Here is a 27647-nt window from a genome sequence, read left to right on the forward strand (position 1 = left end):
ATGTATTTGCAGCGCGGAATTGAAGGGGTGCGATCATACAAGCACTAATGCGCCGGATCCCATCAGAACTCCGCAGTTAAGTGTGCTTGGGCGAGAGTAGTACTCGGATGGGTGACCTCTTGGGAAGTCCACGTGTCGCACCAATTTTTTTTCAGACGGGTTGTTCGACTTTACGCGCGACTGGAACAAGGGTCCGCTGGTTTATACGCAAATGTGAGTCAAGAAGCAGGGGCATTTTAATCGATATTAGAACGAGAAGGAGAGGTGCAGTGTGAACGCACAAGGAAACAATTGATGGGAGGGGGAGGGAAGGAGAAGGAGTGTATGTATTTTCAGCACGAAATGAAACAGGTGCGATAATACCAGCACCAATGCAACGGATTCTATCAGAACTCCGTAGGTAAGGGTGCTTGGGCGAGAGTAGTACTAGCATGGGTTACGTCCTGTGAAGTCCTTATATTTCACCCATTTTCTTATGAAGTCCTCGTGTTGCACCCATTTTTTTGCAGATGATTCTTTCAACGTTACGCGCGACTTGAATTATGGTCCTAAGGTTTATTTTCACGGCGCTGTAGCATTTTACTTGATATTAGAACGAGAACGGGAGGTGCAGTGCGCACGCACAAGGAAACAAATGACGGGAGGGGGAAGAAAGGGGAATGAGTTTATGTATTTGCAGCGCGAAATTGAACAGGTGCGATTATACCAGCACTAATGCACTAGATTCCATCAGAACTCCGCATTGAAGTGTGCTTGGGCGAGATTAGTACTCGGATGGGTGACCTCCTGGGAAGTCCTCGTGTCGCACCAATTTTTTTTCAGACGGGTCGTTCGATGTTACGCGCGTTTAGAACTAGGGTCCGCTGGTTTATACGCAAATGTGAGTCAAGAAGCAGGGGCATTTTAATCGATATTAGAACGAGAATGAGAGGTGAAGTGTGAACGCACAAGGAAACAAATGACGGGAGGGGGAAGAAAGGAGAAGGAGTGTATGTATTTGCAGCGCGAAATTAAACAGGTGCGATCATGCCAGCACTAAAGCCTCGGATCCCATCAGAACTCCGCAGTTAGGTGTGCTTGGGCGAGAGTAGTACTCGGATGGGTGACCACTTGGGAAGCCCTCGTGTTGCACCTATTTTTTTTCGGATGGGTTGTTCGACGTTACGCGCGAATGGAATTATAAACCGCTGGTTCATTTGCAAAGGTGAGTCACAGTGCCGGGGCATATTACTTGATATTAGAACGAGAAAGAGAGATGCAGAGTTCACCCACAAGGAAATAAATGATGGGAGAGGGGATGGGAGGAGAAAGAGTGTATGTATTTGCAGTGCAGAATGAAACATGAGGGATCATACCAGCACTAATGCAACGGATTCTATCAGAACTCCGCAGTTAAGGGTGCTTGGGCGAGAAAAGTACTCGGATGGGTGACCTCCTGCGAAGTCCTTATATTTCACCCATTTTCTTGGGAGGTCCTCGTGTTGCACCCATCTTTTTGTAGATGATTCTTTCGACGTTACGCGCGACTTGATTTATGGTCCGCAGGTTTATTCGCAAATGTGAGTCACGGCGCCGTGGCATTTTACTTGATATTATAACGAGTACGGGAGGTGCAGTGCGCACGCACAAGGAAACAAATGACGGGAGGAGGAAGAAAAGAGAAGGAGTGTATGTATTTGAAGCACAAAATTAAACAAGTGGCATCATACAAGTACTAATGCACTGGATCCCATAAGAACTCTGCAGTTAAGTGTGCTTGGGCGAGAGTAGTACTCGGATGGGTGACCTCTTGGGAAGTCCTCGTATCGCAACAATTTTTTTTCAGATGGGTCGTCCGACGTTACGCGCGACTAGAACTATGGTTCGATGGTTTATACGCAAATGTGAGTCAAAAATCATGGGCATTTTAATCGATATTAGAACGAGAAGGAGAGGTGCAGTGTGAACGCACAAGGAAACAAATGATGGGAGGGGGGGAGGGAAGAAGGAGTGTATATATTTTCAGCACGAAATTAAACAGGTGCGGTCACACCAGCACAAATGTACCAGATCCCATCAGAACTCCGCAGTTAAGTGTGCTTTAGCGAAAGTAGTACAATGATGGGTTACCTCCTGGGAAGTTCTCGTGTTGCACCAATTTTCTTTTTTTCAGATGTGCCGTTCGACGTTACGCACGACTTTAATTATGGTCCGTAAATTTATTCGCAAATGTGAGTTACGGTGCCGTGGCATTTTACTTGATATTTGAACGAGAACGTGAGGTGCAGTGCGCACGCACAAGGAAACAAATGACGGGAGGGGGAAGAAAGGATAAGGAGTTTATGTATTTGCAGCGCGAAATTAAACAGGTGTGATCATACCAGCACTAATGCACCAGAACCCATTAGAACTCCGCAGTTAAGTGTGCTTGGGCGAGAGTAGTACTCGGATGGGTGACCTCTTGGGAAGTCCTCGTGTCGCATTAATTTTTTTTTTCAGACGAGTCGTTCGACGTTATGTGCGACTGCAACTAGGGTCCACTAGTTTATACGCAAATGTGAGTCAAGAAGCAGGGGCATTTTAATCGATATTCGAACGAGAAGGAGAGATGCAGAGTGCACGCACAAGGAAACAAATGACGGGAGGGGGAGGGAAGGAGAAAGAGTGTGTGTATTTTCAGCACGAAATGAAACAGGTGCGATCATACCAGCACTAATGCATCGGATTCTATCAGAACTCCGTAGGTAAGGTGCTTGGGCGAGAGTAGTACTAGCATGGGTTACCTCCTGCGAAGTCCTTATATTTCACCCATTTTCTTGTGAAGTCCTCGTGTTGCACCCATTTTTTAACAGATGATTCTTTCGACGTTACGCGCGACTTGAATTATGGTCCTCATGTCGCATTAATTTTTTTTTTCAGACGGGTCGTTCGACGTTATGTGCGACTGCAACTAGGGTCCACTAGTTTATACGCAAATGTGAGTCAAGAAGCAGGGGCATTTTAATCGATATTAGAACAAGAAGTAGAGATGCAGAGTGCACGCACAAGGAAACAAATGACGGGAGGGGGAGGGAAGGAGAAAGAGTGTACGTACTTTCAGCACGAAATGAAACAGGTGCGATCATACCAGCACTAATGCATCGGATTCTATCAGAACTTCGTAGGTAAGGTGCTTGGGCGAGAGTAGTACTAGCATGGGTTACTTCCTGCGAAGTCCTTATATTTCACCCATTTTCTTGTGAAGTCCTCGTGTTGCACCCATTTTTTAACAGATGATTCTTTCGACGTTACGCGCGACTTGAATTATGGTCCTCATATTTATTCGCAAATGTGAGTCACGGCACCGTAGTATTTTACTTGATATTAGAACGAGCACGGGAGGTGCAGTGCGCACGCACAAGGAAAGAAATGACGGGAGGGGGAAGAAAGGAGAAGGAGTTTATGTGTTTGCAGCGCAGAATTAAACAGGTGCGATCATACCAGCACTAATGCACTGGATCCTATCAGAACTCTGCAGTTAAGTTTGCTTGGGCGATAGTAGTACTCGGATGGGTGACCTCTTGGGAAGTCCTTGTGTCGCACCAATTTTTTTTCAGACGGATCGTTCGATGTTACGCGCGACTGGAACTATGGTCCGCTGGTTTATACGCAAATGTGAGTCAAGAAGCAGGGGCATTTTAATCGATATTAGAACGAGAAGGAGAGGTGCAGTGTGAACGCACAAGGAAACAATTGATGGGAGGGGGAGGGAAGGAGAAGGAGTGTATGTATTTTCAGCACGAAATGAAACAGGTGCGATCATACCAGCACCAATGCATCGGATTCTATCAGAACTCCGTAGGTAATGGTGCTTGGGCGAGAGTAGTACTAGCATGGGTTACCTCCTGCGAAGTCCTTATATTTCACCCATTTTCTTGTCAAGTCCTCGTGTTGCACCCATTTTTTTGCAGATGATTCTTTCGACATTACGCGCGACTTGAATTATGGTCCTCAGGTTTATTCGCAAATGTGAGTCACGGCGCCATGGCATTTTACTTGATATTTGAACAAGAACGTGAGGTGCATTGCGCACGTACAAGGAAACAAATGACGGGAGGGGGAAGAAAGGAGAAGGAGTTTATGTATTTGTAGCGCGAGATTAAACAGGTGCGATCATACCAGCACTAATGCACCGGATCCTATTAGAACTCCGCAGTTAAGTGTGCTTGGGCGAGACTAGTACTCGGATGGGTGACCTCCTGGGAAGTCCTTGTGTCGCACTAATTTTTTTTTTCAGACGGGTCGTTCGACGTTACGCGCGACTGGAACTAGGGTCCACTGGTTTATACGCAAATGTGAGTCAATAAGCAGGGGCATTTTAATCGATATTAGAACGAGAAGGAGAGATGCAGAGTGCACGCACAAGGAAACAAATGACGGGAGGGGGGATGGAGGGAGAAAAAGTGTATGTATTTGTAGCGCAGAATGAAACATGAGCAATCATACCAGCTCCAATGCAACGGATTCTATCAGAACTCCGCAAGTTAAGGGTCCTTGGGCGAGAGTAGCACTAGGATGGGTGACCTCCTGCGAAGTCCTTATATTATACCCATTTTCTTAGGAAGTCCTCGTGTTGCACCCATTTTTTTGCAGATGATTCTTTCGACGGTACGCGCGAGTTGAATTATGGTCCTCAGGTTTATTCGCAAATGTGAGTCACGGCGCTGTAGCATTTTACTTGATATTAGAACGAGAACGGGAGGGGGACGAAAGGGGAATGAGTTTATCTATTTGCAGCGCGAAATTAAACAGATGAAATCATTCCAGCACTAATGCACCGGATCCCATCAGAACTCCGCAGTTAAGTGTGCTTGGGCGAGAGTTGTACTCGGATGGGTGACCTCTTGGGAAGTCCTCGTGTCGCACCAATTTTTTTTCAGACAGGTCGTTCGACGTTACGCGCGACTGGAACTAGGGTCCGCTGGTTTATGCGCAAATGTGAGTCTAGAAGCAGGGGCATTTTAATCGATATTAGAACGAGAACGAGAGGTGCAGTGCGCACGCACAAGAAAACAAATGACGGGAGGGGGAAGAAAAGAGAAGGAGTGTATGTATTTACAGCGCGAACTTAAACAGGTGCGATCATACCAGCACTAAAGCTCCGGATCCCATCAGAACTCCGCAGTTAAGTGTGCTTGGGCGAGAGTAGTACTCGGATGTGTGACCACCAGGGAAGCTCTCGTGTTGCACCTATTTTTTTTCGGATGGGTTGAATGACGTTACGCGCGAATGGAATTATAAACCGCTGGTTCATTTGCAAATGTGAGTCACGGTGCCGGGACATATTACTAGATATTAGAACGGGAAAGAGAGATACAGAGTGCACGCACAAGGAAACAAATGACGGGAGGGGGGATGGGAGGAGAAAGAGTGTACGTATTTGCAGTGCAGAATGAAACATGAGGGATCATACCAGCACTAATGCAACGGATTCTATCAGAACTCCGCAGTTAAGGGTGCTTGGGCGAGAAAAGTACTCAGATGGGTGACCTCCTGCGAAGTCCTTATATTTCACGCATTTTCTTGGGAGGTCCTCGTGTTGCACCCATCTTTTTGCAGATGATTCTTTCGACATTACGCGCGACTTGAATTATGGTCCTCAGGTTTATTCGCAAATGTGAGTCACGGCGCCATGGCATTTTACTTGATATTTGAACAAGAACGTGAGGTGCATTGCGCACGTACAAGGAAACAAATGACGGGAGGGGGAAGAAAGGAGAAGGAGTTTATGTATTTGTAGCGCGAGATTAAACAGGTGCGATCATACCAGCACTAATGCACCGGATCCTATTAGAACTCCGCAGTTAAGTGTGCTTGGGCGAGACTAGTACTCGGATGGGTGACCTCTTGGGAAGTTCTTGTATCGCAACAATTTTTTTGCAGATACGTCGTTCGACGTTACACGCGACTGGAACTATGGTCCGCTGGTATATACGCAAATGTGAGTCAAGAATCAGGGGCATTTTAATCTATATTAGAACGAGAAGGAGAGGTGCAGTGTGAACGCACAAGGAAACAAATGATGGGAGGGGGGAGGGAAGAAGGAGTGTATGTATTTTCAGCACGAAATTAAACAGGTGCGGACACACCAGCACAAATGCACCGCATCCCATCAGAACTCCGCAGTTAAGTGTGCTTTGGCGAAAGTAGTACAATGATGGGTTACCTCATGGGAAGTTCTCGTGTTGCACCCATTTTCTTTTTTTCAGATTGGAGACCTCCTGGGAAGTCCTCGTGTCGCACTAATTTTTTTTTCAGACGGGTCGTTCGACGTTACGCGCGACTTTAATTATGGTCCGCAGATTCATTCGTAAATGTGAGTCACGACGCCGTGGCATTTTACTTGATATTTGAACGAGAACGAGAGGTGCAGTGTGCACGCACAAGGAAACAAATGACGGGAGGGGGAAGAAAAGAGAAGGAGTGTATGTATTTGCAGCGCGAAATTAAACAGGTGCGATCCTACCAGCACTAAAGCTTCGGATCCCATCAGAACTCCGCAGTTAAGTGTGCTTGGGCGAGAGTAGTACTCGGATGTGTGACAACCTGGGAAGCTCTCGTGTTGCTCCTATTTTTTTTCGGATGGGTTGTTCGACGTTACGCGCGAATAGAATTATAAAACGCTGGTTCATTTGCAAAGGTGAGTCACGGTGCCGGGGCATATTACTTGATATTAGAATGAGAAAGAGAGATGCAGAGTGCACGCACAAGGAAACAAATGACGGGAGGGGGGATGGAAGGAGAAAGAGTTTATGTATTTGCAACGCAAAATTAAACGGGTGCGATCATACCAGCACTAATGCACCGGATCCCATCAGAACTCCGCAGTTAATTGTGTTTGTGCGAGAGTAGTACTCGGATCGGTGACCTCCTGGGAAGTCCTCGTGTCGCACTAATTTTTTTTTTAGACGGGTCGTTCGACGTTAAGCGTGACTGGAACGAGGGTCCACTGGTTTATACACAAATGTGAGTCAAGAAGCAGGGGCATTTTAATCGATATTAGAACGAGAAGGGGAGATGCAGAGTGCACGCACAAGTAAACAAATGACGGGAGGGGGGATGGAGGGAGAAAAAGTGTATGTATTTGCAGCGCAGAATGAAACATGAGCAATCATACCAGCACCAATGCAACGGATTCTATCAGAACTCCGCAAGTTAAGGGTGCTTGGGCGAGAGTAGCACTAGGATGGGTGACCTCATGCGAAGTCCTTATATTTCACCCTTTTTCTTAGGAAGTCCTCGTGTTGCACCCATTTTTTTGCAGATGATTCTTTCGACGATACGCGCGACTTGAATTATGGTCCTCAGGTTTATTCGCAAATGTGAGTCACGGCACCGTAGCATTTTACTTGATATTAGAACGAGCACGGGAGGTGCAGTGCGCACGCACAAGGAAACAAATGACGGGAAGGGGAAGAAAGGAGAAGGAGTTTATGTATTTGCAGCACAAAATTAAACTAGTGCGATCATACTAGCACTAATGCACCGGATCCCACCAGAACTCCGCAGTTAAGTGTGCTCGGGCGAGAGTAGTACTCGGATGGGTGACCTCTTGGGAAGTCCTCGTGTCGCACCAATTTTTTTTCAGACGGGTCGTTCGACGTTACGCGCGACTGGAATTGGGGTCCGCTCGTTTATACGCAATTGTGAGTCAAGAAGCAGGGGCATTTTAATCGATATTAGAACGAGAAGGAGAGGTGCAGTGTGAACGCACAAGGAAACAATTGATGGGAGGGGGAGGGAAGGAGAAGGAGTGTATGTATTTTCAGCACGAAATGAAACAGGTGCGATCATACCAGCACTAATGCAGCGGATTCTATCAGAACTCCGTAGGTAAGGGTGCTTGGGCAAGAGTAGTACAAGCATGGGTTACCTCCTGCGAAGTCCTTATATTTCACCCATTTTCTTGTGAAGTCCTCGTGTTGCACCCATTTTTTTGCAGATGATTCTTTCGACGTTACGCGCGACTTGAATTATGGTCCTCAGGTTTATTCGCAAATGTGAGTCACGGCGCTGTAGAATTTTACTTGATATTAGAACGAGAACGGGAGGTGCAGTGCACACGCACAAGGAAACAAATGACGGGAGGGGGAAGAAAGGGGAATGAGTTTATGTATTTACAGCGCAAAATTAAACAGCTGCGATCATACCAGCACTAATGCACCAGATCCCATCAGAACTCCGCATTTAAGTGTGCTTGGGCGAGAGTAGTACTCGGATGGGTGACCTCCTGGGAAGTCCTCGTGTCGCACTAATTTTTTTTTTCAGACGGGTCGTTCGACGTTACGCGCGACTGGAACTATGGTCCACTGGTTTATACGCAAATGTGAGTCAAGAAGCAGGGGCATTTTAATTAATATTAGAACGAGAAAGAGAGATGGAGTGTGCACGCACAAGGAAACAAATGACGGGAGGGGGGATGGAGGGAGAAAAAATGTATGTATTTGAAGCGCAGAATGAAACATGAGCAATCATACCAACACCAATGCAACGAATTCTATCAGAACTCCGCAAGTTAAGGATGCTTGGGCGAGAGTAGCACTAGGATGGGTGACCTCCTGCGAAGTCCTTATATTTCACCCATTTTCTTAGGAAGTTCTCGTGTTGCACCCATTTTTTTCAGATGATTCTTTCGACGATAGGCGCGACTTGAATTATGGTCCTCAGGTTTATTCGCAAATGTGAGTCACGGCACCGTAGCATTTTACTTGATATTAGAACGAGAACGGGAGGTGCAGTGCGCACGCACAAGGAATGAAATGACGGGAGGGGGAAGAAAGGGGAATGAGTTTATGTATTTGCAGCGCAAAATTAAAAAGGTGCTATCATACCAGCACTAATGCACCGGATCCCCTCAGAACTCCGCAGTGAAGTGTGCTTGGACGAGATTAGTACTCGGATGAGTGACCTCCTGGGAAGTCCTCGTGTTGCACCAATTTTTTTTCAGACGGGTCGTTCGACGTTACGCGCGTCTGGAACTAGGGTCTGCTGGTTTATACGCAAATGTGAGTCAAGAAGCAGGGGCATTTTAATCGATATTAGAACGAGAATGAGAGGTGAAGTGTGAACGCACAAGGAAATAAATGACGGGAGGGGGAAGAAAGGAGAAGGAGTGTATGTATTTGCAGCGCGAAATTAAACAGGTGCGATCATACCAGCACTAAAGCTCGGCATCCCATCAGAGCTCCGCAGTTAAGTGTGCTTGGGCGAGAGTAGTACTCGGATGTGTGACCACTTTGGAAGCCCTCGTGTTGCACCTATTTTTTTTCGGATGGGTTATTTGACGTTACGCGCGAATGGAATTATACATACACTCCTTAATCGATATTAGAACGAGAATGAGAGGTGCAGTGTGAACGCACAAGGAAACAAATGATGGGAGGGGGGAGGAAAGAAGGAATGTATGTATTTTCAGCATGAAATTAAACAGGTGCGGTCATACCAGCACTAATGCATCGGATTCTATCAGAACTCCGTAGGTAAGGGTGCTTGGGCGAGAATAGTACTAGCATGGGTTACCTCCTGCGAAGTCGTTATATTTCACCCATTTTCTTGTGAAGTCCTCGTGTTGCACCCATTTTTTTGCAGATGATTCTTTCGACGTTACGCGCGACTTGAATTATGGTCCTCAGGTTTATTCGCAAATGTGAGTCACGGCGCTGTAGCATTTTACTTGATATTAGAATGAGAACGGGAGGTGCAGTGCGCACGCACAAGGAAACAAATGACGGGAGGGGGAAGAAAGGGGAATGAGTTTATGTATTTGCAGCGCAAAATTAAACAGGTGCGATCATACCAGCACTAATGCACCGGATCCCATCAGAACTCCGCAGTGAAGTGTGCTTGGGCGAGATTAGTATTCGGATGGGTTGTTCGACGTTACACGCGAATGGAATTATAAACTGCTGGTTTATTTGCAAAGGTGAGTCACGGTGCCGGGGCATATTACTTGATATTAGAACGAGAAAGAGAGATGCAGAGTGCACGCACAAGGAAACAAATGACGGGAGGGGGGATGGGAGGAGAAAGAGTGTATGTATTTGCAGTGCAGAATGAAACAGGTGCGATCATACCAGCACTAATGCAACGGATTCTATTAGAACTCTGTAGGTAAGGGTGCTTGGGCGAGAGTAGTACTAGCATGGGTTACCTCCTGCGAAGTCCTTATATTTCACCCATTTTCTTGTGAAGTCCTCGTGTTGCACCCATTTTTTTGTAGATGATTCTTTCGATGTTACGCGCGACTTGAATTATGGTCCTCAGGTTTATTCGCAAATGTGAGTCACGACACCGTTGTATTTTACTTGATATTAGAACGAGCACGGGAGGTGCAGTGCGCACGCACAAGGAAACAAATGACGGGAAGGGGAAGAAAGAAGAAGGAGTTTATGTATTTGCAGCGCGAAATTAAACGGGTGCGATCATACCAGCACTAATGCACTGGATCCCATCAGAACTCTGCAGTTAAGTGTGCTTGGGCGAGAGTAGTACTCGGATGGGTGACCTCCTGGGAAATCCTTGTGTTGTACAAATTTTTTTTTAGACAGGTCGTTCGACGTTACGCGCGATTGGAACTATGGTCCGCTGGTTTATACGCAAATGTGAGTCAAGAATTAGTGGTATTTTAATCGATATTAGAACGAGAAGGAGAGGTGCAGTGTGAACGCACAAGGAAACAAATGATGGGAGGGGGGGAGGGAAGAAGGAGTGTATGTATTTTCAGCACGAAATTAAATAGGTGCGGTCACACCAGCACAAATGCACCGGATCCCATCAGAACTCCGCAGTTAAGTGTGCTTTGGGGAAAGTAGTACAATGATGGATTACCTCTAGGGAAGTTCTCGTGTTACACCCATTTTCTTTTTTTCAGATGTACCGTTCGACGTTACGCGCGACTTTAATTATGGTCCGCAGATTTATTCGCAAATGTGAGTCACGGCGCCGTGGTATTTTACTTGAAATTTAAACGAGAACGAGAGGTGCAGTGCGTACGCACAAGGAAACAAATGACAGGAGGGGGAAGAAAGGAGAAGGAGTTTATGTATTTGCAGCGTGGAATTAAACGGGTGCGATCAAACCAGCACTAATGCACCGGATCCCATCAGAACTCCGCAGTTAAGTGTGCTTGGGCGAGAGTAGTACTTAGATGGGTGACCTCCTGGGAAGTCCTCGTGTCGCACTAATTTTTTTTTTCAGACGGGTTGTTCGATGTTACGCGCTACTGGAACTATAATCCGCTGGTTTATACGCAAATGTGAGTCAAGAATCTGGGCCATTTTAATCGATATTAGAACGAGAAGGAGAGGTGCAGTGTGAATGCACAAGGAAACAAATGATGGGAGGGGGGGAGGGAAGAAGGAATGTATGTATTTTCATCCCGAAATTAAACAGGTGCGGTCACACTAGCACAAATGCTCCGGATCCCATCAGAGCTCCGCAGTTAAGTGTGCTTTGACGAAAGTACTACAATGATGGGTTACCTCCTGAGAAGTTCTCTTGTTGCACCCATTTTCTTTTTTTCAGATGTGCCGTTCGACGTTACGCTCGACTTTAATTATGGTCCGCAGATTTATTCGCAAATGTGAGTCACGGCGCTGTGGCATTTTACTTGATATTTGAACGAGAACGAGAGGTGCAGTGCGCACGCACAAAGAAACAAATGACGGGAGGGGGAAGAACGGAGAAGTAGTTTATGTATTTACAGCGCGAACTTAAACGGGTGCGATCAAACCAGCACTAATGCACCGGATCCCATCAGAACTCCGCAGTTAAGTGTGCTTGGGCGAGAGTAGTACTTGGATGGGTGACCTCCTGGGAAGTCCTCGTGTCGCACTAATTTTTTTTTCAGACGGGTTGTTCGACGTTATGCGCGACTGGAACTAGGGTCCACTGGTTTATACGCAAATGTGAGTCAAGAAGCAGGGGCATTTTAATCGATATTAGAACGAGAAGGAGAGATACAGAGTGCACGCACAAGGAAACAAATGACGGGAGGGGGGATGGAGGAAGAAAAAGTTTATGTATTTACAGCGCAGAATGAAACATGAGCAATCATACCAGCACCAATGCAACGGATTCTATCAGAACTCCGAAAGTTAAGGGTTCTTGGGCGAGAGTAGCCTTAGGATGGGTGACCTCCTGCGAATTCCTTATACTTCACCCATTTTCTTAGGAAGTCCTCGTGTTGCACCGATTTTTTGCAGATGATTCTTTTGACGTTACGCGCAACTTGAATTATGGTCCTCAGGTTTATTCGCAAATGTGAGTCACGGCGCTGTAACATTTTACTTGATATTAGAACGAGAACAGGAGCTGCAGTGCGCACGCACAAGGAAACAAATGACCAGAGGGGGAAAAAAGGGGAATGAGTTTATGTATTTGCAGCGGGAAATTAAACAGGTGCAATCATTCCAGCAGTAATGCACCGGATCCCATCAGAACTACGTAGTTAAGCGTGCTTGGGCGAGAGTAGTACTCGGATGGGTGACCTCTTGGGAGGTCCTCGTGTCGCACCAATTTTATTTCAAACGGGTCGTTCGACGTTACGCGACACTGGAACTAGGGTCCGCTGGTTTATACGTAAATGTGAGTCAAGAAGCAGGGTCATTTTAATCGATATTAGAACGAGAATGAGTGGTGAAGTGTGAACGCACAAGGAAACAAACGACCGGAGGGGCAAGAAAGGAGAAGGAGTGTATGTATTTGCAGCGCGAAATTAAACAGGTGTGATCATACCAGCACTAAAGCCCCGGATCCCATCAGAATTCCGCACTTAAGTGTGCTTGGGCGAGAGTATTACTCGGATGGGTGACAACTTGGGAATCCCTCGTGTTGCACCTATTTTTTTCGGATGGGTTGTTCCACGTTACGCGCGAATGGAATTATAAACTGCTGGTTCATTTGCAAAGGTAAGTCACGGTGCTGAGGCATATTACTTGATATTAGAACGAGAAAGAGAGATGCAGAGTGCACGCACAAGGAAACAAATGACGGGAGGGGGGATGGGAGGAGAAAGAGTGTATGTATTTGTAGTGCAGAATGAAACATGAGGGATCATACCAGCACTAATGCAACGGATTCTATCAGAACTCCGCAGTTAAGGGTGCTTGGGCGAGAAAAGTACTCGGATGAGTGACCTCCTGCGAAGTCCTTATATTTCACCCATTTTCGTGGGAGGTCCTCGTGTTGCACCCATCTTTTTGCAGATGATTCTTTCGACGTTACGCGCGACTTGATTTATGGTCCGCAGGTTTATTCGCAAATGTGAATCACGGCGCCGTGGCATTTTACTTGATATTAGAACGAGAACGGGAGCTGCAGTGCGCACGCACAAGGAAACAAATGATGGGAGGGGGAAGAAAGGGGAATGAGTTTATGTATTTGCAGCGGAAAATTAAACAGGTGCGATCACACCAGCAGTAATGCACTGGATCCCATCAGAACTCCGCAGTTATGTGTGCTTGGGCAAGATTAGTGCTCGGATGTGTGACCTCCTGGGAAGTCCTCGTGTCGCAGTAATTTTTGTTCAGACAGGTCGTACGACGTTACGCGCGTCTGGAACTAGGGTCCGCTGGTTTATACGCAAATGTGAGTCAAGAAGCAGGGGCATTTTAATCGATATTAGAACGAGAATGAGAGGTGAAGTGTGAACGCACAAGGAAACAAATGACCGGAGGGGGAAGAAAGGAGAAGGAGTGTATGTATTTGCAGCGCGAAATTAAATAGGTGCGATCATACCAGCACTAAAGCCGCGGATCCCATCAGAATTCCGCACTTAAGTGTGCTTGGGCGAGAGTATTACTCGGATGGGTGACAACTTGGGAAGCCCTCGTGTTGCACCTATTTTTTTCGGATGGGTTGTTCCACGTTACGCGCGAATGGAATTATAAACTGCTGGTTCATTTGCAAAGGTGAGTCACGGTGCCGGGGCATATTACTTGATATTAGAACGAGAAAGAGAGATGCAGAGTTCACGCACAAGGAAACAAATGACGGGAGGGGGCAAGGGAGGAGAAGGAGTTTATGTATTTGCAGTGCAGAATGAAACAGGTGCGATCATACCAGCACTAATGCAACCGATCCCATCATAACTCCGCAGTTAAGTGTGTTTGGGCGAGAGTAGTACTCGGATGGGTGACCATTTGGGAAGTTCTCGTGTTGCACCCATTTTCTTGGGAGGTCCTCGTGTTGCACCCATCTTTTTGCAGATGATTCTTTCGACGTTACGCGCGACTTGATTTATGGTCCGCAGGTTTATTCGCAAATGTGAGTCACGGCGCCGTGGCATTTTACTTGATATTAGAACGAGTACGGGAGGTGCAGTGCGCACGCACAAGGAAACAAATGACGGGAGGAGGCAGAAAAGAGAAGGAGTGTAAGTATTTGAAGCGCAAAATTAAACAAGTGGCATCATACCAGCACTGATGCACTGGATCCCATCAGAACTCTGCAGCTAAGCGCGCTTGGGCGAGAGTAGTACTCGGATGGTTGACCTCTTGGGAAGTCCTCGTATCGCAACAATTTTTTTTAGATGGGTCGTTCGACGTTACGCGCGACTTGAACTATGGTTCGCTGGTTTATACGCAAATGTGAGTCAAGAAGCAGGGGCATTTTAATCGATATTAGAACGAGAAAGAGAGATGCAGAGTGCACGCACAAGGAAACAAATGACAGGAAGGGGGGTGGAGGGAGAAAAAGTGTATGTATTTGCAGCGCAGAATGAAACATGAGGAATCGTACCAGCACCAATGCAACGGATTCTATCACAACTCCGCAAGTTAAGGGTGCTTGGGCGACAGTAGCAGTAAGATGGGTGACCTCCTGCGAAGTCCTTATATTACACCCATTTTCTTTGGAAGTCCTCGTGTTGCACCCATTTTTTTGTAGATGATTCTTTCGACGATACGCGCGACTTGAATTATGGTACTCAGGTTTATACATAAATGTGAGTCACGGCACCGTAACATTTTACTTGATATTATAACGAGCACGGGAGGTGCAGTGCGCACGCACAAGGAAACAAATGACGGGAGGGGGAAGAAAGGAGAAGGAGTTTATGTATTTGCAGCGCTAAATTATACGGGTGCGATCATACCAGCACTAATGCATCGGATCCCATCAGAAGTCCGCAGTTAAGTGTGCTTGGGCGAGAGTAGTACTCGGATGGGTGACCTCCTGGGAAGTCCTCGTGTCTCACTAATTTTTTTTCAGACGGGTCGTTCGACGTTACGCGCGACTGGAACTAGGGTCCGTTGGTTTATACGCAAATGTGAGTCAAGAAGCAGGGGCATTTTAATCGATATTAGAACGAGAAGGAGAGGTGCAGTGTGAACGCACAAGGAAACAATTGATGGGAGGGGGAGGGAAAGAGAAGGAGTGTATGTATTTTCAACACGAAATGAAACAGGTGCGATCATACCAGCACTAATGCAACGGATTCTATCAGAACTCCGTAGGTAAGGGTGCTTGGGCGAGAGTAGTACTAGCATGGGTTACCTCCTGCGAAGTCCTTATATTTCACCCGTTTTCTTGTGAAGTCCTCGTGTCGCACCAATTTTTTTTTAGACGGGTCGTTCGACGTTACGCGCTTCTGGAACTAGGGTCCGCTGGTTTATACGCAAATGTGAGTCAAGAAGCAGGGGCATTTTAATCGATATTAGAACGAGAATGAGAGGTGAAGTGTGAACCCACAAGGAAATAAATGACGGGAGGGGGAAGAAAGGAGAAGGAGTGTATGTATTTGCAGCGCGAAATTAAACAGGTGCGATCATACCAGCACTAAAGCTCGGCATCCCATCAGAGCTCCGCAGTTAAGTGTGCTTGGGCGAGAGTAGTACTCGGATGTGTGACCACTTGGGAAGCCCTCGTGTTGCACCTATTTTTTTTCGGATGGGTTGTTTGACGTTACGCGCGAATGAAATTATACATACACTCCTTAATCGATATTAGAACGAGAAGGAGAGGTGCAGTGTGAACGCACAAGGAAACAAATGATGGGAGGGGGGGAGGGAAGAAGGAGTGTATGTATTTTCAGCACAAAATTAAACAGGTGCGGTCACACCAGCACAAATGCACCGGATCCCATCAGAACTCCGCAGTTAAGTGTGTTTTGGCGAAAGTAGTACAATGATGGGTTACCTCCTGGGAAGTTCTCGTGTTGCACCCATTTTCTTTTTTCAGATGTGCCGTTCGACGTTACGCGCGACTTGAATTATGGTCCGCAGATTTATTCGCAAATGTGAGTCACGACGCCGTGGCATTTTACTTGATATTTGAACGAGAACAAGAGGTGCAGTGCGCACGCACAAGGAAACAAATGACGGAAGGGGGAAAAAAGGAGAAGGAGTTTATGTATTTGAAGCGCAAAATTAAACAGGTGTGATCATACCAGCACTAATGCACCGGATCCCATCAGAACTCTGCAGTTAAGTGTGCTTGGGCGAGAGTAGTACTCGGATGGGTGACCTCCTGGAAAGTCCTCGTGTCGCACTAATTTTTTTTTCAGACGGGTCGTTCGACGTTACGCGCGACTGGAACTAGGGTCCACTGGTTTATACACAAATGTGAGTCAAGAAGCAGGGGCATTTTAATTGATATTAGAACGAGAAAGAGAGGTGCAGAGTGCACGCACTAGGAAACAAATGACGGGAGGGGGGATGGAGGGAGAAAAAGTGTATGTACTTGCAGCGCAGAATGAAACATGAGCAATCATACCAGCACCAATGCAACGGATTCTATCAGAACTCCACAAGTTAAGGGTGCTTGGGCGAGAGTAGCACTAGGATGGGTGACCTCCTGCGAAGTCCTTATATTTCACCCATTTTCTTAGGAAGTCCTCGTGTTGCACCCATTTTTTTGCAGATGATTCTTTCGACGATACGCGCGACTTGAATTATGGTCCTCAGGTTTATTCGCAAATGTGAGTCACGGCGCTGTAGCATTTTACTTGATATTAGAACGAGAATGGGAGGTGCAGTGCGCACGCAAAAGGAAACAAATGACGGGAGGGGGAAGAAAGGGGAATGAGTTTATGTATTTGGAGCGCAAAGTTAAACAGGTGCGATCATACCAGCACTAATGCACCGGATCCAATCAGAACTCCGCAGTGAATTGTGCTTGGGCGAGATTAGTACTCGGATGGGTGACCTCTTGGGAAGTCCTCGTGTCGCACCAATTTTTTTTCAGACGGGTCATTCGATATTACGCGCGTCTGGAACTAGGGTCCGCTGGTTTATACGCAACTGTGAGTCAAGAAGCAGGGGCATTTTAATCGATATTAGAACGAGAATGAGAGGTGAAGTGTGAATGCACAAGGAAACAAATGACGGGAGGAGGAAGAAAGGAGAAGGAGTGTATGTATTTGCAGGGCAAAATTAAAAAGGTGCGATCATACCAGCACTAAAGCTCCGGATCCCATCAGAGCTCCGAAGTTAAGTGTGCTTGGGCGAGAGTAGTACTCGGATGGGTGACCACTTGGGAAGCCCTCGTGTTCAACCTATTTTTTTCGGATGGGTTGTTCGACGTTACGCGCGAATGGAATTATAAACCGCTGGTTCATTTGCAAAGGTGAGTCACGGTGCCGGGGCATATTACGTGATATTAGAACGAGAAAGAGAGATGCAGAGTGCACGCACAAGGAAACAAATGACGGGAGGGGGGATGGAAGGAGAAAGAGTGTATGTATTTGCAGTGCAGAATGAAACATGAGGGATCATACCAGCACTAATGCAACGGATTCTATCAGAACTCCGTAGTTAAGGGTGCTTGGGCGAGAAAAGTACTCGGATGGGTGACCTCCTGCGAAGTCCTTATATTTCACCCATTTTCTTGGGAGGTCCTCGTGTTGCACCCATCTTTTTGTAGATGATTCTTTCGACGTTACGCGCGACTTGATTTATGGTCCGCAGGTTTATTCGCAAATGTGAGTCACGGCGCCGTGGCATTTTACTTGATATTAGAACGAGTACCGGAGGTGCAGTGCGCACGCACAAGGAAACAAATGACGGGAGGAAGAAGAAAAGATTAGGAGTGCATGTATTTGAAGCGCAAAATTAAACAAGTGGCATCATACCAGCACTAATACACTGGATCCCATTAGAACTCTGTAGTTAAGTGTGCTTGGGCGAGAGTAGTACTCGGATGGGTGACCTCTTGAGAAGTCCTCGTATCGCAACAATGTTTTTTCAGATAGGTCGTTCGACATTACGCGCGACTGGAACTATGGTCCACTGGTTTATACGCAAATGTGAGTCAAGAATCCGGGGCATTTTAATCGATATTAGAACGAGAATGAGAGGTGCAATGTGAACGCAAAAGGAAACAAATGATGGGAGGGCGGGAGGGAAGAAGGAGTGTATGTATTTTCAGCACGAAATTAAACAGGTGCGGTCACACCAGCACAAATGCACCGGATCCCATCAGAACTCCGCAGTTAAGTGTGCTTTGGCGAAAGTAGTACAATGATGGGTTACCTCCTGGGAAGTTCTCGTGTTGCACCCATTTTATTTTTTTCATATGTGCCGTTTGACGTTACACGCGACTTTAATTATGGTCCACAGATTTATTCGCAAATGTGAGTCACGACGCCGTGGCATTTTCCTTGATATTTGAACGAGAACGAGAGGTGCAGTGCGCACGCACAAGGAAACAAATGACGGGAGGGGGAAAAAAGGAGGAGTTTATGTATTTGCAGCGCAAAATTAAACAGGTGTGATCATACCAGCACTAATGCACCGGATCCCATCAGAACTCCGCAGTTAAGTGTGCTTGGGCGAGAGTTGTACCCGGATGGGTGACCTCCTGGGAATTCCTCGTGTCGCACTAATTTTTTTTTTCAGACGGGTCGTTCGAGGTTACGCGCGACTGGAACTAGGGTCCACTGGTTTAAACGCAAATGTGAGTCAAGAAGCTGGGGCATTTTAATCGATATTAGAACGAGAAGGAGAGATGCAGAGTGCACGCACAAGGAAACAAATGACGGTAGGGGGGATGGAGGGAGAAAAAGTGTATGTAGTTACAGCGCAGAATGAAACATGAGCAATCATACCAGCACCAATGCAACGGATTCTATCAGAACTCCACAAGTTAAGGGTGCTTGGGCGAGAGTAGCACTAGGATGGGTGACCTCCTACGAAGTCCTTATATTTCACCCATTTTCTTAGGAAGTTCTCGTGTTGCACCCATTTTTTTGTAGATGATTCTTTCGACGATACTCGCGACTTGAATTATGGTCCTCAGGTTTATTCGCAAATGTGAGTCACGGCACCGTAGCATTTTACTTGATATTAGAACGAGCACGGTAGGTGCAGTGCGCACGCACAAGGAAACAAATGACGGCAGGGGGAAGAAAGGAGAAGGAGTTTATGTATTTGCAGCACAAAATTAAACAGGTGCGATCATACCAGCACTAATGCACCGGATCCCATCAGAACTCCGCAGTTAAGTGTGCTTGTGCGAGAGTAGTACTCGGATGGGTGACCTCTTGGGAAGTCCTCCTATCGCACCAAATTTTTTCAGACAGGTCGTTCGACGCTACGCGCGACTGGAACTAGGGTCCGCTGGTTTATACGCAAATGTGAGTCAAGAAGTAGGGGCATTTTAATCGATATTAGAACGAGAAGGAGAGGTGCAGTGTGAACGCACAAGGAAACAATTGATGGGAGGGGGAGGGAAGGAGAATGAGTGGATGTATTTTCAGCACGAAATGAAACAGGTGCGATCATACCAGCACTAATGCAATGGATTCTATCAGAACTCCGTAGGAAAGGGTGCTTGGGGGAGAGTAGTACTAGCATGGGTTACCTCCTGCGAAGTCCTTATATTTCACCCATTTTCTTGTGAAGTCCTCGTGTTGCACCCATTTTTTTGCAGATGATTCTTTCGACGATACGGGCGACTTGAATTATGGTCCTCAGGTTTATTCGCAAATGTGAGTCACGGCGCTGTAGCATTTTACTTGATATTAGAACGAGAACGGGAGGTGCAGTGCGCACGTATAAGGAAAAAAATGACGGGAGGGGGAAGAAAGGAGAATGAATTTATGTATTTGCAGCGCAAAATTGAACAGGTGCGATCATACCAGCACTAATGCACCGGATCCCATCAGAACTCCACAGTTAAGTGTGCTCGGGCGAGATTAGTACTCGGATGGGTGACCTCCTCGGAAGTCCTCGTGTCTCACAAATTTTTTTTCAGACGGGTCGTTCGACGTTACGCGCGTCTGGAACTAGGGTCCGCTGGTTTATACGCAAATGTGAGTCAAGAAGCAGGGGTATTTTAATCGATATTAGAACGAGAATGAGAGGTGAAGTGTGAACGCACAAAGAAACAAATGACGGGAGGGGGAAGAAAGGAGAAGGAGTGTATGTATTTACAGCGCGAAATTAAATAGGTGCGATCATACCAGCACTAATGCACCGGATCCCATCAGAACTCCGCAGTTATGTGTGCTTATGCGAGAGTAGTACTCGGATGGGTGACCTCCTGGGAAGTCCTCGTATCGCACCAATTTTTTTCAGACAGGTCGTTCGATGCTACGCGCGACTGGAACTAGGGTCCGCTGGTTTATACGCAAATGTGAGTCAAGAAGCAGGGGCATTTTAATCAATATTAGAACGAGAAGGAGAAGTGCAGTGTGAACGCACAAGGAAACAATTGATGGGAGGGGGAGGGAAGGAGAATGAGTGTATGTATTTTCAGCACGGAATGAAACAGGTGCGATCATACCAGCACTAATGCAACGGATTCTATCAGAACTCTGCAGTTAAGTGTGCTTGGGCGAGAGTAGTACTCGGATGGGTGACCTCTTGGGAAGTTCTCGTATCGCAACAATTTTTTTGCAGATGGGTCGTTCGACGTTACACGCGACTGGAACTATGGTCCGCTGGTTTATACGCAAATGTGAGTCAAGAATCAGGGGCATTTTAATCAATATTAGAACGAGAAGGAGAGGTGCAGTGTGAACGCACAAGGAAACAAATGATGGAAGGGGGGAGGGAAGAAGGAGTGTATGTATTTTCAGCACGAAATTAAACAGGTGCGGTCACACCAGCACAAATGCACCGCATCCTATCAGAACTCTGCAGTTAAGTGAGCTTTGGCGAAAGTAGTGCAATGATGGGTTACCTCATGGGAAGTTCTCGTGTTGCACCCATTTTCTTTTTTTCAGATGTGCCATTCGACGTTACGCGCGACTTTAATTATGGTCCGCAGATTTATTCACAAATGTGAGTCACGGCGCCGTGGCATTTTACTTTATATTTGAACGAGAACGAGAGGTGCAGTGCGCACGCACAAGGAAATAAATGACGGGAGGGGGAAGAGAGGAGAAGGAGTATGTTTTTGCAGCGCGAAATGAAACAGGTGCGATCATACCAGCACTAATGCATCGGATCCCATTAGAACTCCGTCGTTAAGTGTGCTTGGGCGAGAGTAGTACCCGGATGGGTGACCTCCTGGGAAGTCCTCGTGTTGCACAAATTTTTTTTCAGACAGGTCGTTCGATGTTACGCGCGACTGGAACTAGGGTCCGCTGGTTTATACTCAAATGTGAGTCAAAAAACAGGGGCATTTTAATCGATATTAGAACGAGAAGGAGAGGTGCAGTGTGAACGCACAAGGAAACAATTGATGGGAGGGGGAGGGAAGGAGAAGGAGTGTATGTATTTTCAGCACGAAATGGAACAGGTGCGATCATACCAACACTAATGCAACGGATTCTATCAGAACTCCGTAGGTAAGGGTACTTGAGCGAGAGTAGTACTCGCATGGGTTATCTCCTGCGAAGTCCTTATATTTCACCAATTTTCTTATGAAGTCCTCGTGTCGCACCAATTTTTTTTTTTTCAGACTGGTCGTTCGACGTTACGCTCGTCTGGAACTAGGGTCCGCTGGTTTATACGCAAATGTGAGTCAAGAAGCAGGGGCATTTTAATCGATATTAGAACGAGAATGAGAGGTGAAGTGTGAACGCACAAGAAAACAAATGACGGGAGGGGGAAGAAAGGTGAAGGAGTGTATGTATTTGCAGCGCGAAATTAAACAGGTGCGATCATACCAGCACTAAAGCCCCGGATCCCATCAGAACTCCGCAGTTAAGTGTGCTTGGCGAGATTAGTACTCGGATGGTTGACCTCCTGGGAAGTCCTCGTGTCGCATCAATTTTTTTTCAGACGGGTAGTTCGACGTTACGCGCGTCTGGAACTAGGGTCCGCTAGTTTATACGCAAATGTGAGTCAAGAAGCACGGGCATTTCAATCAATATTAGAACGAGAATGAGAGGTGAAGTGTGAACGCATAAGGAAACAAATGACGGGAGGGGGGGTGGAGGGAGAAAAAGTGTATGTATTTGCAGCGCACAATGAAACATGAGCAATCATACCTGCATCAATGTAACGGATTCTATCAGAACTCCGCAAGTTAAGGGTGCTTGGGCGAGAGTAGCACTAGGATGGGTGACCACCTGGGAAGCCCTCGTGTTGCTCCTATTTTTTTTCGGATGGGTTGTTCGACGTTACGCGCGAATGGAATTATAAACCGCTGGTTCATTTGCAAAGGTGAGTCACGGTGCCGGGGCATATTACTTGATATTAGAACGAGAAAGAGAGATGCAGAGTGCACGCATAAGGAAACAAATGACGGGAGGGGCGATAGAAGGAGAAAGAGTTTATGTATTTGCAGCGCAAAATTAAACGGGTGTGATCATACCAGCACTAATGCACCGGATCCCATCAGAACTCCGCAGTTAATTGTGCTTGGGCGAGAGTAGTACTCGGATGGGTGACCTCTTGGGAAGTCCTCGTGTCGCACTAATTTTTTTTTCTGACGGGTCGTTCGACGTTAAGCGCGACTGGAACGAGGGTCTACTGGTTTATACGCAAATGTGAGTCAAGAAGCAGGGGCATTTTCATCGATATTAGAATGAGAAGAAGAGATGCAGAGTGCACGCACAAGGAAACAAATGACGGGAGGGGGGATGGAGGGAGAAAAAGTGTATGTATTTGCAGCGCAGAATGAAACATGAGCAATCATACCAGCACCAATGCAACGGATTCTATCAGAACTCCGCAAGTTAAGGGTGCTTGGGCGAGAGAAGCACTAGGATGGGTGACCTCCTGTGAAGTCCTTATATTTCACCCATTTTCTTTGGAAGTCCTCGTGTTGCACCCATTTTTTTGCAGATGATTCTTTCGACGATACGCGCGACTTGAATTATGGTCCTCAGGTTTATTCGCAAATGTGAGTCACGGCACCGTAGCATTTTACTTGATATTAGAACGAGCACGGGAGGTGCAGTGCGCACGCAAAAGGAAACAAATGACGGGAGAGGAAGAAAGGAGAAGGAGTTTATGTATTTGCAGTGCGGAATTAAACGGGTGCGATCATACCATCAATGCACCGGATCCCATCAGAACTCCGCAGTTAAGTGTGCTTGGCGAAAGTAGTATAATAATGGGTTACCTCCTGGGAAGTTCTCGTGTTGCACCCATTTTCTTTTTTCAGATGTGACGTTCGACGTTACGCGCGACTTTAATTATGGTCCGCAGATTTATTCGCAAATGTGAGTCACGGCGCCGTGGCATTTTACTTGATATTTGAACGAGAACGAGAGGTGCAGTGCGCACGCACAAGGAAAGAAATGACGGGAGGGGGAAGAAAGGAGAAGGAGTTTATGTATTTGCAGCGCGAAATTAAACAGGTTCGATCATACCAGCACTAATGCACCGGATCCCATCAGAACTCTGCAGTTAAGTGTGCTTGGGCGAGAGTAGTACTCGGATGGGTGACCACTTGGGAAGCCCTCGTGTTGCACCTATTTTTTTTCGGATGGGTTTTTTGACGTTACGCGCAAATGGAATTATAAACTGCTGGTTCATTTGTAAAGGTGAGTCACGGTGCCGGGGCATATTACTTGATATTAGAACGAGAAAGAGATATGCATAGTGCACGCACAAGGAAACAAATGATGGGAAGGGGGGAGGGAAGAAGGAGTGTATGTATTTTCAGCACGAAATTAAACAGGTGCGGTCACACCAGCACAAATGCACCGGATCCCATCAGAACTCCGCAGTTAAGGGTGCTTGGGCGAGAAAAGTACTCGGATGGGTGACCTCCTGCGAAGTCCTTATATTTCACCCATTTTCTTGGGAGGTCATCGTGTTGCACCCATCTTTTTGCAGATGATTCTTTCGACGTTACGCGAGACTTGATTTATGGTCCGCACGTTTATTCGCAAATGTGAGTTACGGCGCCGTGACATTTTACTTGATATTAGAACGAGTACGGGAGGTGTATTGCGCACGCACAAGGAAACAAATGACGGGAGGTGGAATAAAAGAGAAGGAGTGTATGTATTTGAAGTGCAGAATTAAACAAGTGGCATCATACCAACACTAATGCACTGGATCCCATCAGAACTCTGCAGTTAAGTGTGCTTGGGCGAGAGTAGTACTCGGATGGGTGACCTTTTGGGAAGTTCTCGTATCGCAACAATTTTTTTGCAGATGGGTCGTTCGACGTTACACGCGACTGGAACTATGGTCAGCTGGTTTATACGCAAATGTGAGTCAAGAATTAGGGGCATTTTAATCAATATTAGAACGAGAAGGAGAGGTGCAGTGTGAACGCACAAGGAAACAAATGATGGGAGGGGGGAGGGAAGAAGGAGTGTATGTATTTTCAGCACGAAATTAAACAGGTGCGGTCACACCAGCACAAATGCACCGCATCCCATCAGAACTCCGCAGTTAAGTGTGCTTTGGCGAAAGTAGTGCAATGATGGGTTACCTCCTGGGAAGTTCTCGTGTTGCACCCATTTTCTTTTTTTCAGATGTGCCGTTCGACGTTACGCGCGACTTTAATTATGGTCCGCAGATTTATTCGCAAATGTGAGTCACGGCGCCGTGGCATTTTACTTTATATTTGAACGAGAACGAGAGGTGCAGTGCGCACGCACAAGGAAACAAATGACGGGAGGGGGAAGAAAGGAGAATGAGTGTATGTATTTGCAGTGTGAAATTAAACAGGTGCGATCATACCAGCACTACAGCCCCGGATCCCATCAGAACTCCCTAGTTAAGTGTGCTTCGGTGAGAGTAGTACTCGGATCGGTGACCACCTGGGAAGCCCTCGGGTTGCACCTATTTTTTTTCGGATGGGTTGTTCGACGTTATGCGCGAATGGAATTATAAACCGCTGGTTCATTTGCAAAGGTGAGTCACGGTGCCAGGGCATATTACTTGATATTAGAACGAGAAAGAAAGATGCAGAGTGCACGCACAAGGAAACAAATGATGGGAGGGGGATGGGAGGAGAAAGAGTGTATGTATTTGCAGTGCAGAATGAAACATGAGGGATCATACCAGCACAAATGCAACGGTTTCTATCATAACTCCGCAGTTAAGGGTGCTTGGGCGAGAAAAGTACTCGGATGGGTGACCTCCTGCGAAGTCCTTATATTTCACCCATTTTCTTGGGAGGTCCTCGTGTTGCACCCATCTTTTTGCAGATGATTCTTTCGACGTTACGCGTGACTTGATTTATGGTCCGCAAGTTTTTTCGCAAATATGAGTCACGGCGCCGTGGCATTTTACTTGATATTAAAACAAGTACGGGAGGTGCATTGCGCACGCACAAGGAAACAAATGACGGGAGGGGGAAGAAAGGAGAAGGAGTGTATGTATTTGCAGAGTGAAATTAAACAGGTCCGATCATACCAGCCCTAAAGCTCCGGATCCCATCAGAACTTCGTAGTTAAGTGTGCTTGGGCGAGAGTAGTACTCGGATGGGTGACCACTTGGGAAGCCCTCGTGTTGCACCAATTTTTTTTCGGATGGGTTGTTCGACGTTACGCGCGAATGGAATTATAATCCGCTGGTTCATTTGCAAAGGTGAGTCACGATGCCGGGGCATATTACTTGATATTAGAACGAGAAAGAAAGATGCAGAGTGCACGCACAAGGAAACAAATGACGGGAGGGTGATGGGAGGAGAAAGAGTGTATGTATTTGCAGTGCAGAATGAAACATGAGGGATCATACCAGCACTAATGCAACGGATTCTATCAGAACTCCGCAGTTAAGGGTGCTTGGGCAAGAAAAGTACTCGGATGGGTGACCTACTGGGAAGTCCTTATATTTCACCCATTTTCTTGGGAGGTCCTCGTGTTGCACCCATCTTTTTGCAGAAGATTCTTTCGACGTTACACGCGACTTGATTTATGGTCCGCAAGTTTATTCGCAAATGTGAGTCACAGCGCCGTGGCATTTTACTTGATATTAGAACGAGTACGGGAGGTGCAGTGCGCACGCACAAGGAAACAAATGACGGGAGGAGGAAGAAAAGAGAAGGAGTGTATGTATTTGAAGCACAAAATTAAACAAGTGGCATCATACTAGTATTAATGCACTGGATCCCATCAGAACTCTGCAGTTAAGTGTGCTTGGGCGAGAGTAGTACTCGGATGGGTGACCTCTTGGGAAGTCCTCGTATCACAACAATTTTTTTTCAGATGGGTCGTTCGACGTTACGCGCGACTGGAACTAGGGTCCGCTGGTTTATACGCAAATGTGAGTCAAGAATCATGGGCATTTTAATCGATATTAGAACGAGAAAAAGAGATGCAGTTTGAACGCACAAAGAAACAAATGACGGGAGGGGGGGAGGGAGGAAGGAGTGTATGTATTTTCAGCACGAAATTAAACAGGTGCGGTCACACCAGCACAAATTCACCGGATCCCATCAGAACTCCGCAGTTAAGTTTGCTTTGGCGAAAGTAGTACAATGATGGGTTACCTCCTGGGAAGTTCTCGTGTTGCACCCATTTTCTTTTTTTCAGATGTGCCGTTCGACGTTACGCGCGACTTCAATTATTGTCCGCAGATTTATTCGCAAATGTGAGTCACGGCACCGTGGAATTTTACTTGATATTTGAACGAGAACGAGATGTGCAGTGCGCACGCACAAGGAAAAAAATCACGGGAGGGGGAAGAAAGGAGAAGGAGTTTATGTATTTGCAGCGCGAAATAAAACAGGTGCGATCATACCAGCACTAACGCAACGGATTCTATCAGAACTCCGTTGGTAAGGGTGCTTGGGCGAGAGTAGTACTAGCATGGGTTACCTCCTGGAAAGTCCTTATATTTCATCCATTTTCTTGTGAAGTCCTCGTGTTGCACCCATTTTTTTGCAAATGATTCTTTCGATGTTATGCGCGACTTGAATTTTGGTCCTCAGGTTTATTCGCAAATGTGAGTCACGGCGCTGTACCATTTTACTTGATGTTAAAACGAGAACGGGAGGTTCAGTGCGCATGCACAAGGAAACAAATTACGGGAGGGGGAAGAAAGGAGAAGCAGTTTATGTATTTGCAGCGCGAAATGAAACAGGTGCGATCATACCAGCACTAATGCAACGGATTCTATCAGAACTCCGTAGGTAAGGGTGCTTGAGCGAGAGTAGTACTAGCATGGGTTACCTCCTGGGAAGTCCTTATATTTCACCCATTTTCTTATGAAGTCCTCGTGTTGCACCCATTTTTTTGCAGATGATTCTTTCGATGTTACGCGCGACTTAAATTATTGTCCTCAGGTTTATTCGCAAATGTGAGTCACGGCGCTGTAGCATTTTACTTG

General features: G+C 46.5%; 6 non-coding genes and 49 pseudogenes across 6 annotated transcripts; all 55 read left to right on the forward strand.

Moving 5' to 3' along the window:
* The first annotated feature begins 25 nt into the window (after nucleotides 1-25).
* On the forward strand, nucleotides 26-144 carry LOC148257995 (5S ribosomal RNA; annotated as a pseudogene).
* Nucleotides 145-692: 548 nt separating this feature from the next.
* LOC148257996 (5S ribosomal RNA) lies at nucleotides 693-811 on the forward strand (annotated as a pseudogene).
* Nucleotides 812-1016: 205 nt separating this feature from the next.
* LOC148257997 (5S ribosomal RNA) lies at nucleotides 1017-1135 on the forward strand (annotated as a pseudogene).
* Nucleotides 1136-1696: 561 nt separating this feature from the next.
* On the forward strand, nucleotides 1697-1814 carry LOC148257998 (5S ribosomal RNA; annotated as a pseudogene).
* Nucleotides 1815-2018: 204 nt separating this feature from the next.
* Nucleotides 2019-2137, forward strand: LOC148257999 (5S ribosomal RNA; annotated as a pseudogene).
* A 209-nt stretch (nucleotides 2138-2346) lies between these two features.
* LOC148258000 (5S ribosomal RNA) lies at nucleotides 2347-2465 on the forward strand (annotated as a pseudogene).
* Nucleotides 2466-3445: 980 nt separating this feature from the next.
* Nucleotides 3446-3564, forward strand: LOC148258001 (5S ribosomal RNA; annotated as a pseudogene).
* A 559-nt stretch (nucleotides 3565-4123) lies between these two features.
* LOC148258002 (5S ribosomal RNA) lies at nucleotides 4124-4242 on the forward strand (annotated as a pseudogene).
* A 526-nt stretch (nucleotides 4243-4768) lies between these two features.
* LOC148258003 (5S ribosomal RNA) lies at nucleotides 4769-4887 on the forward strand (annotated as a pseudogene).
* A 205-nt stretch (nucleotides 4888-5092) lies between these two features.
* On the forward strand, nucleotides 5093-5211 carry LOC148258004 (5S ribosomal RNA). Its single transcript, XR_015820335.1, has one exon. It is a non-coding gene; the product is annotated as a 5S ribosomal RNA (ribosomal RNA).
* Nucleotides 5212-5417: 206 nt separating this feature from the next.
* On the forward strand, nucleotides 5418-5536 carry LOC148258005 (5S ribosomal RNA; annotated as a pseudogene).
* Nucleotides 5537-5771: 235 nt separating this feature from the next.
* Nucleotides 5772-5890, forward strand: LOC148258006 (5S ribosomal RNA; annotated as a pseudogene).
* Nucleotides 5891-6093: 203 nt separating this feature from the next.
* Nucleotides 6094-6212, forward strand: LOC148258007 (5S ribosomal RNA; annotated as a pseudogene).
* A 258-nt stretch (nucleotides 6213-6470) lies between these two features.
* Nucleotides 6471-6589, forward strand: LOC148258008 (5S ribosomal RNA; annotated as a pseudogene).
* Nucleotides 6590-6795: 206 nt separating this feature from the next.
* Nucleotides 6796-6914, forward strand: LOC148258009 (5S ribosomal RNA; annotated as a pseudogene).
* Nucleotides 6915-7476: 562 nt separating this feature from the next.
* LOC148258010 (5S ribosomal RNA) lies at nucleotides 7477-7595 on the forward strand (annotated as a pseudogene).
* Nucleotides 7596-8154: 559 nt separating this feature from the next.
* Nucleotides 8155-8273, forward strand: LOC148258011 (5S ribosomal RNA; annotated as a pseudogene).
* A 562-nt stretch (nucleotides 8274-8835) lies between these two features.
* On the forward strand, nucleotides 8836-8954 carry LOC148258012 (5S ribosomal RNA; annotated as a pseudogene).
* Nucleotides 8955-9159: 205 nt separating this feature from the next.
* Nucleotides 9160-9278, forward strand: LOC148258013 (5S ribosomal RNA; annotated as a pseudogene).
* Nucleotides 9279-10431: 1153 nt separating this feature from the next.
* LOC148258014 (5S ribosomal RNA) lies at nucleotides 10432-10550 on the forward strand (annotated as a pseudogene).
* Nucleotides 10551-10754: 204 nt separating this feature from the next.
* Nucleotides 10755-10873, forward strand: LOC148258015 (5S ribosomal RNA; annotated as a pseudogene).
* A 209-nt stretch (nucleotides 10874-11082) lies between these two features.
* Nucleotides 11083-11201, forward strand: LOC148258016 (5S ribosomal RNA). The gene has a single exon (XR_015819564.1). It is a non-coding gene; the product is annotated as a 5S ribosomal RNA (ribosomal RNA).
* A 206-nt stretch (nucleotides 11202-11407) lies between these two features.
* On the forward strand, nucleotides 11408-11526 carry LOC148258017 (5S ribosomal RNA; annotated as a pseudogene).
* Nucleotides 11527-11735: 209 nt separating this feature from the next.
* LOC148258018 (5S ribosomal RNA) lies at nucleotides 11736-11854 on the forward strand. The gene has a single exon (XR_015821123.1). It is a non-coding gene; the product is annotated as a 5S ribosomal RNA (ribosomal RNA).
* A 561-nt stretch (nucleotides 11855-12415) lies between these two features.
* Nucleotides 12416-12534, forward strand: LOC148258019 (5S ribosomal RNA; annotated as a pseudogene).
* Nucleotides 12535-12739: 205 nt separating this feature from the next.
* On the forward strand, nucleotides 12740-12858 carry LOC148258020 (5S ribosomal RNA; annotated as a pseudogene).
* Nucleotides 12859-13741: 883 nt separating this feature from the next.
* On the forward strand, nucleotides 13742-13860 carry LOC148258021 (5S ribosomal RNA; annotated as a pseudogene).
* Nucleotides 13861-14065: 205 nt separating this feature from the next.
* On the forward strand, nucleotides 14066-14184 carry LOC148258022 (5S ribosomal RNA; annotated as a pseudogene).
* A 236-nt stretch (nucleotides 14185-14420) lies between these two features.
* On the forward strand, nucleotides 14421-14538 carry LOC148258023 (5S ribosomal RNA; annotated as a pseudogene).
* A 560-nt stretch (nucleotides 14539-15098) lies between these two features.
* LOC148258024 (5S ribosomal RNA) lies at nucleotides 15099-15217 on the forward strand (annotated as a pseudogene).
* A 559-nt stretch (nucleotides 15218-15776) lies between these two features.
* On the forward strand, nucleotides 15777-15895 carry LOC148258025 (5S ribosomal RNA; annotated as a pseudogene).
* A 169-nt stretch (nucleotides 15896-16064) lies between these two features.
* On the forward strand, nucleotides 16065-16183 carry LOC148258026 (5S ribosomal RNA; annotated as a pseudogene).
* A 208-nt stretch (nucleotides 16184-16391) lies between these two features.
* Nucleotides 16392-16510, forward strand: LOC148258027 (5S ribosomal RNA; annotated as a pseudogene).
* A 562-nt stretch (nucleotides 16511-17072) lies between these two features.
* On the forward strand, nucleotides 17073-17191 carry LOC148258028 (5S ribosomal RNA; annotated as a pseudogene).
* A 205-nt stretch (nucleotides 17192-17396) lies between these two features.
* On the forward strand, nucleotides 17397-17515 carry LOC148258029 (5S ribosomal RNA; annotated as a pseudogene).
* A 560-nt stretch (nucleotides 17516-18075) lies between these two features.
* On the forward strand, nucleotides 18076-18193 carry LOC148258030 (5S ribosomal RNA; annotated as a pseudogene).
* Nucleotides 18194-18397: 204 nt separating this feature from the next.
* Nucleotides 18398-18516, forward strand: LOC148258031 (5S ribosomal RNA; annotated as a pseudogene).
* A 206-nt stretch (nucleotides 18517-18722) lies between these two features.
* LOC148258032 (5S ribosomal RNA) lies at nucleotides 18723-18841 on the forward strand. The gene has a single exon (XR_015820011.1). It is a non-coding gene; the product is annotated as a 5S ribosomal RNA (ribosomal RNA).
* Nucleotides 18842-19404: 563 nt separating this feature from the next.
* LOC148258033 (5S ribosomal RNA) lies at nucleotides 19405-19523 on the forward strand (annotated as a pseudogene).
* A 558-nt stretch (nucleotides 19524-20081) lies between these two features.
* LOC148258034 (5S ribosomal RNA) lies at nucleotides 20082-20200 on the forward strand (annotated as a pseudogene).
* A 205-nt stretch (nucleotides 20201-20405) lies between these two features.
* On the forward strand, nucleotides 20406-20524 carry LOC148258035 (5S ribosomal RNA; annotated as a pseudogene).
* Nucleotides 20525-20728: 204 nt separating this feature from the next.
* LOC148258036 (5S ribosomal RNA) lies at nucleotides 20729-20847 on the forward strand (annotated as a pseudogene).
* Nucleotides 20848-21376: 529 nt separating this feature from the next.
* LOC148258037 (5S ribosomal RNA) lies at nucleotides 21377-21495 on the forward strand (annotated as a pseudogene).
* Nucleotides 21496-22058: 563 nt separating this feature from the next.
* Nucleotides 22059-22176, forward strand: LOC148258038 (5S ribosomal RNA; annotated as a pseudogene).
* Nucleotides 22177-22382: 206 nt separating this feature from the next.
* Nucleotides 22383-22502, forward strand: LOC148258039 (5S ribosomal RNA; annotated as a pseudogene).
* Nucleotides 22503-22708: 206 nt separating this feature from the next.
* On the forward strand, nucleotides 22709-22827 carry LOC148258040 (5S ribosomal RNA). The gene has a single exon (XR_015820094.1). It is a non-coding gene; the product is annotated as a 5S ribosomal RNA (ribosomal RNA).
* A 561-nt stretch (nucleotides 22828-23388) lies between these two features.
* Nucleotides 23389-23503, forward strand: LOC148258041 (5S ribosomal RNA; annotated as a pseudogene).
* A 208-nt stretch (nucleotides 23504-23711) lies between these two features.
* Nucleotides 23712-23830, forward strand: LOC148258042 (5S ribosomal RNA). Its single transcript, XR_015820713.1, has one exon. It is a non-coding gene; the product is annotated as a 5S ribosomal RNA (ribosomal RNA).
* Nucleotides 23831-24034: 204 nt separating this feature from the next.
* LOC148258043 (5S ribosomal RNA) lies at nucleotides 24035-24153 on the forward strand (annotated as a pseudogene).
* A 236-nt stretch (nucleotides 24154-24389) lies between these two features.
* Nucleotides 24390-24507, forward strand: LOC148258044 (5S ribosomal RNA; annotated as a pseudogene).
* Nucleotides 24508-24710: 203 nt separating this feature from the next.
* On the forward strand, nucleotides 24711-24829 carry LOC148258045 (5S ribosomal RNA; annotated as a pseudogene).
* Nucleotides 24830-25038: 209 nt separating this feature from the next.
* Nucleotides 25039-25157, forward strand: LOC148258046 (5S ribosomal RNA; annotated as a pseudogene).
* A 559-nt stretch (nucleotides 25158-25716) lies between these two features.
* LOC148258047 (5S ribosomal RNA) lies at nucleotides 25717-25835 on the forward strand (annotated as a pseudogene).
* A 559-nt stretch (nucleotides 25836-26394) lies between these two features.
* On the forward strand, nucleotides 26395-26511 carry LOC148258048 (5S ribosomal RNA; annotated as a pseudogene).
* A 206-nt stretch (nucleotides 26512-26717) lies between these two features.
* Nucleotides 26718-26836, forward strand: LOC148258049 (5S ribosomal RNA; annotated as a pseudogene).
* The last annotated feature ends 811 nt before the right edge of the window (nucleotides 26837-27647 follow it).

Source organism: Carica papaya, chromosome 5 (genome assembly GCF_054855325.1).
Source record: "Carica papaya isolate Zhongbai chromosome 5, ASM5485532v1, whole genome shotgun sequence".
NCBI lineage: Eukaryota > Viridiplantae > Streptophyta > Magnoliopsida > Brassicales > Caricaceae > Carica > Carica papaya.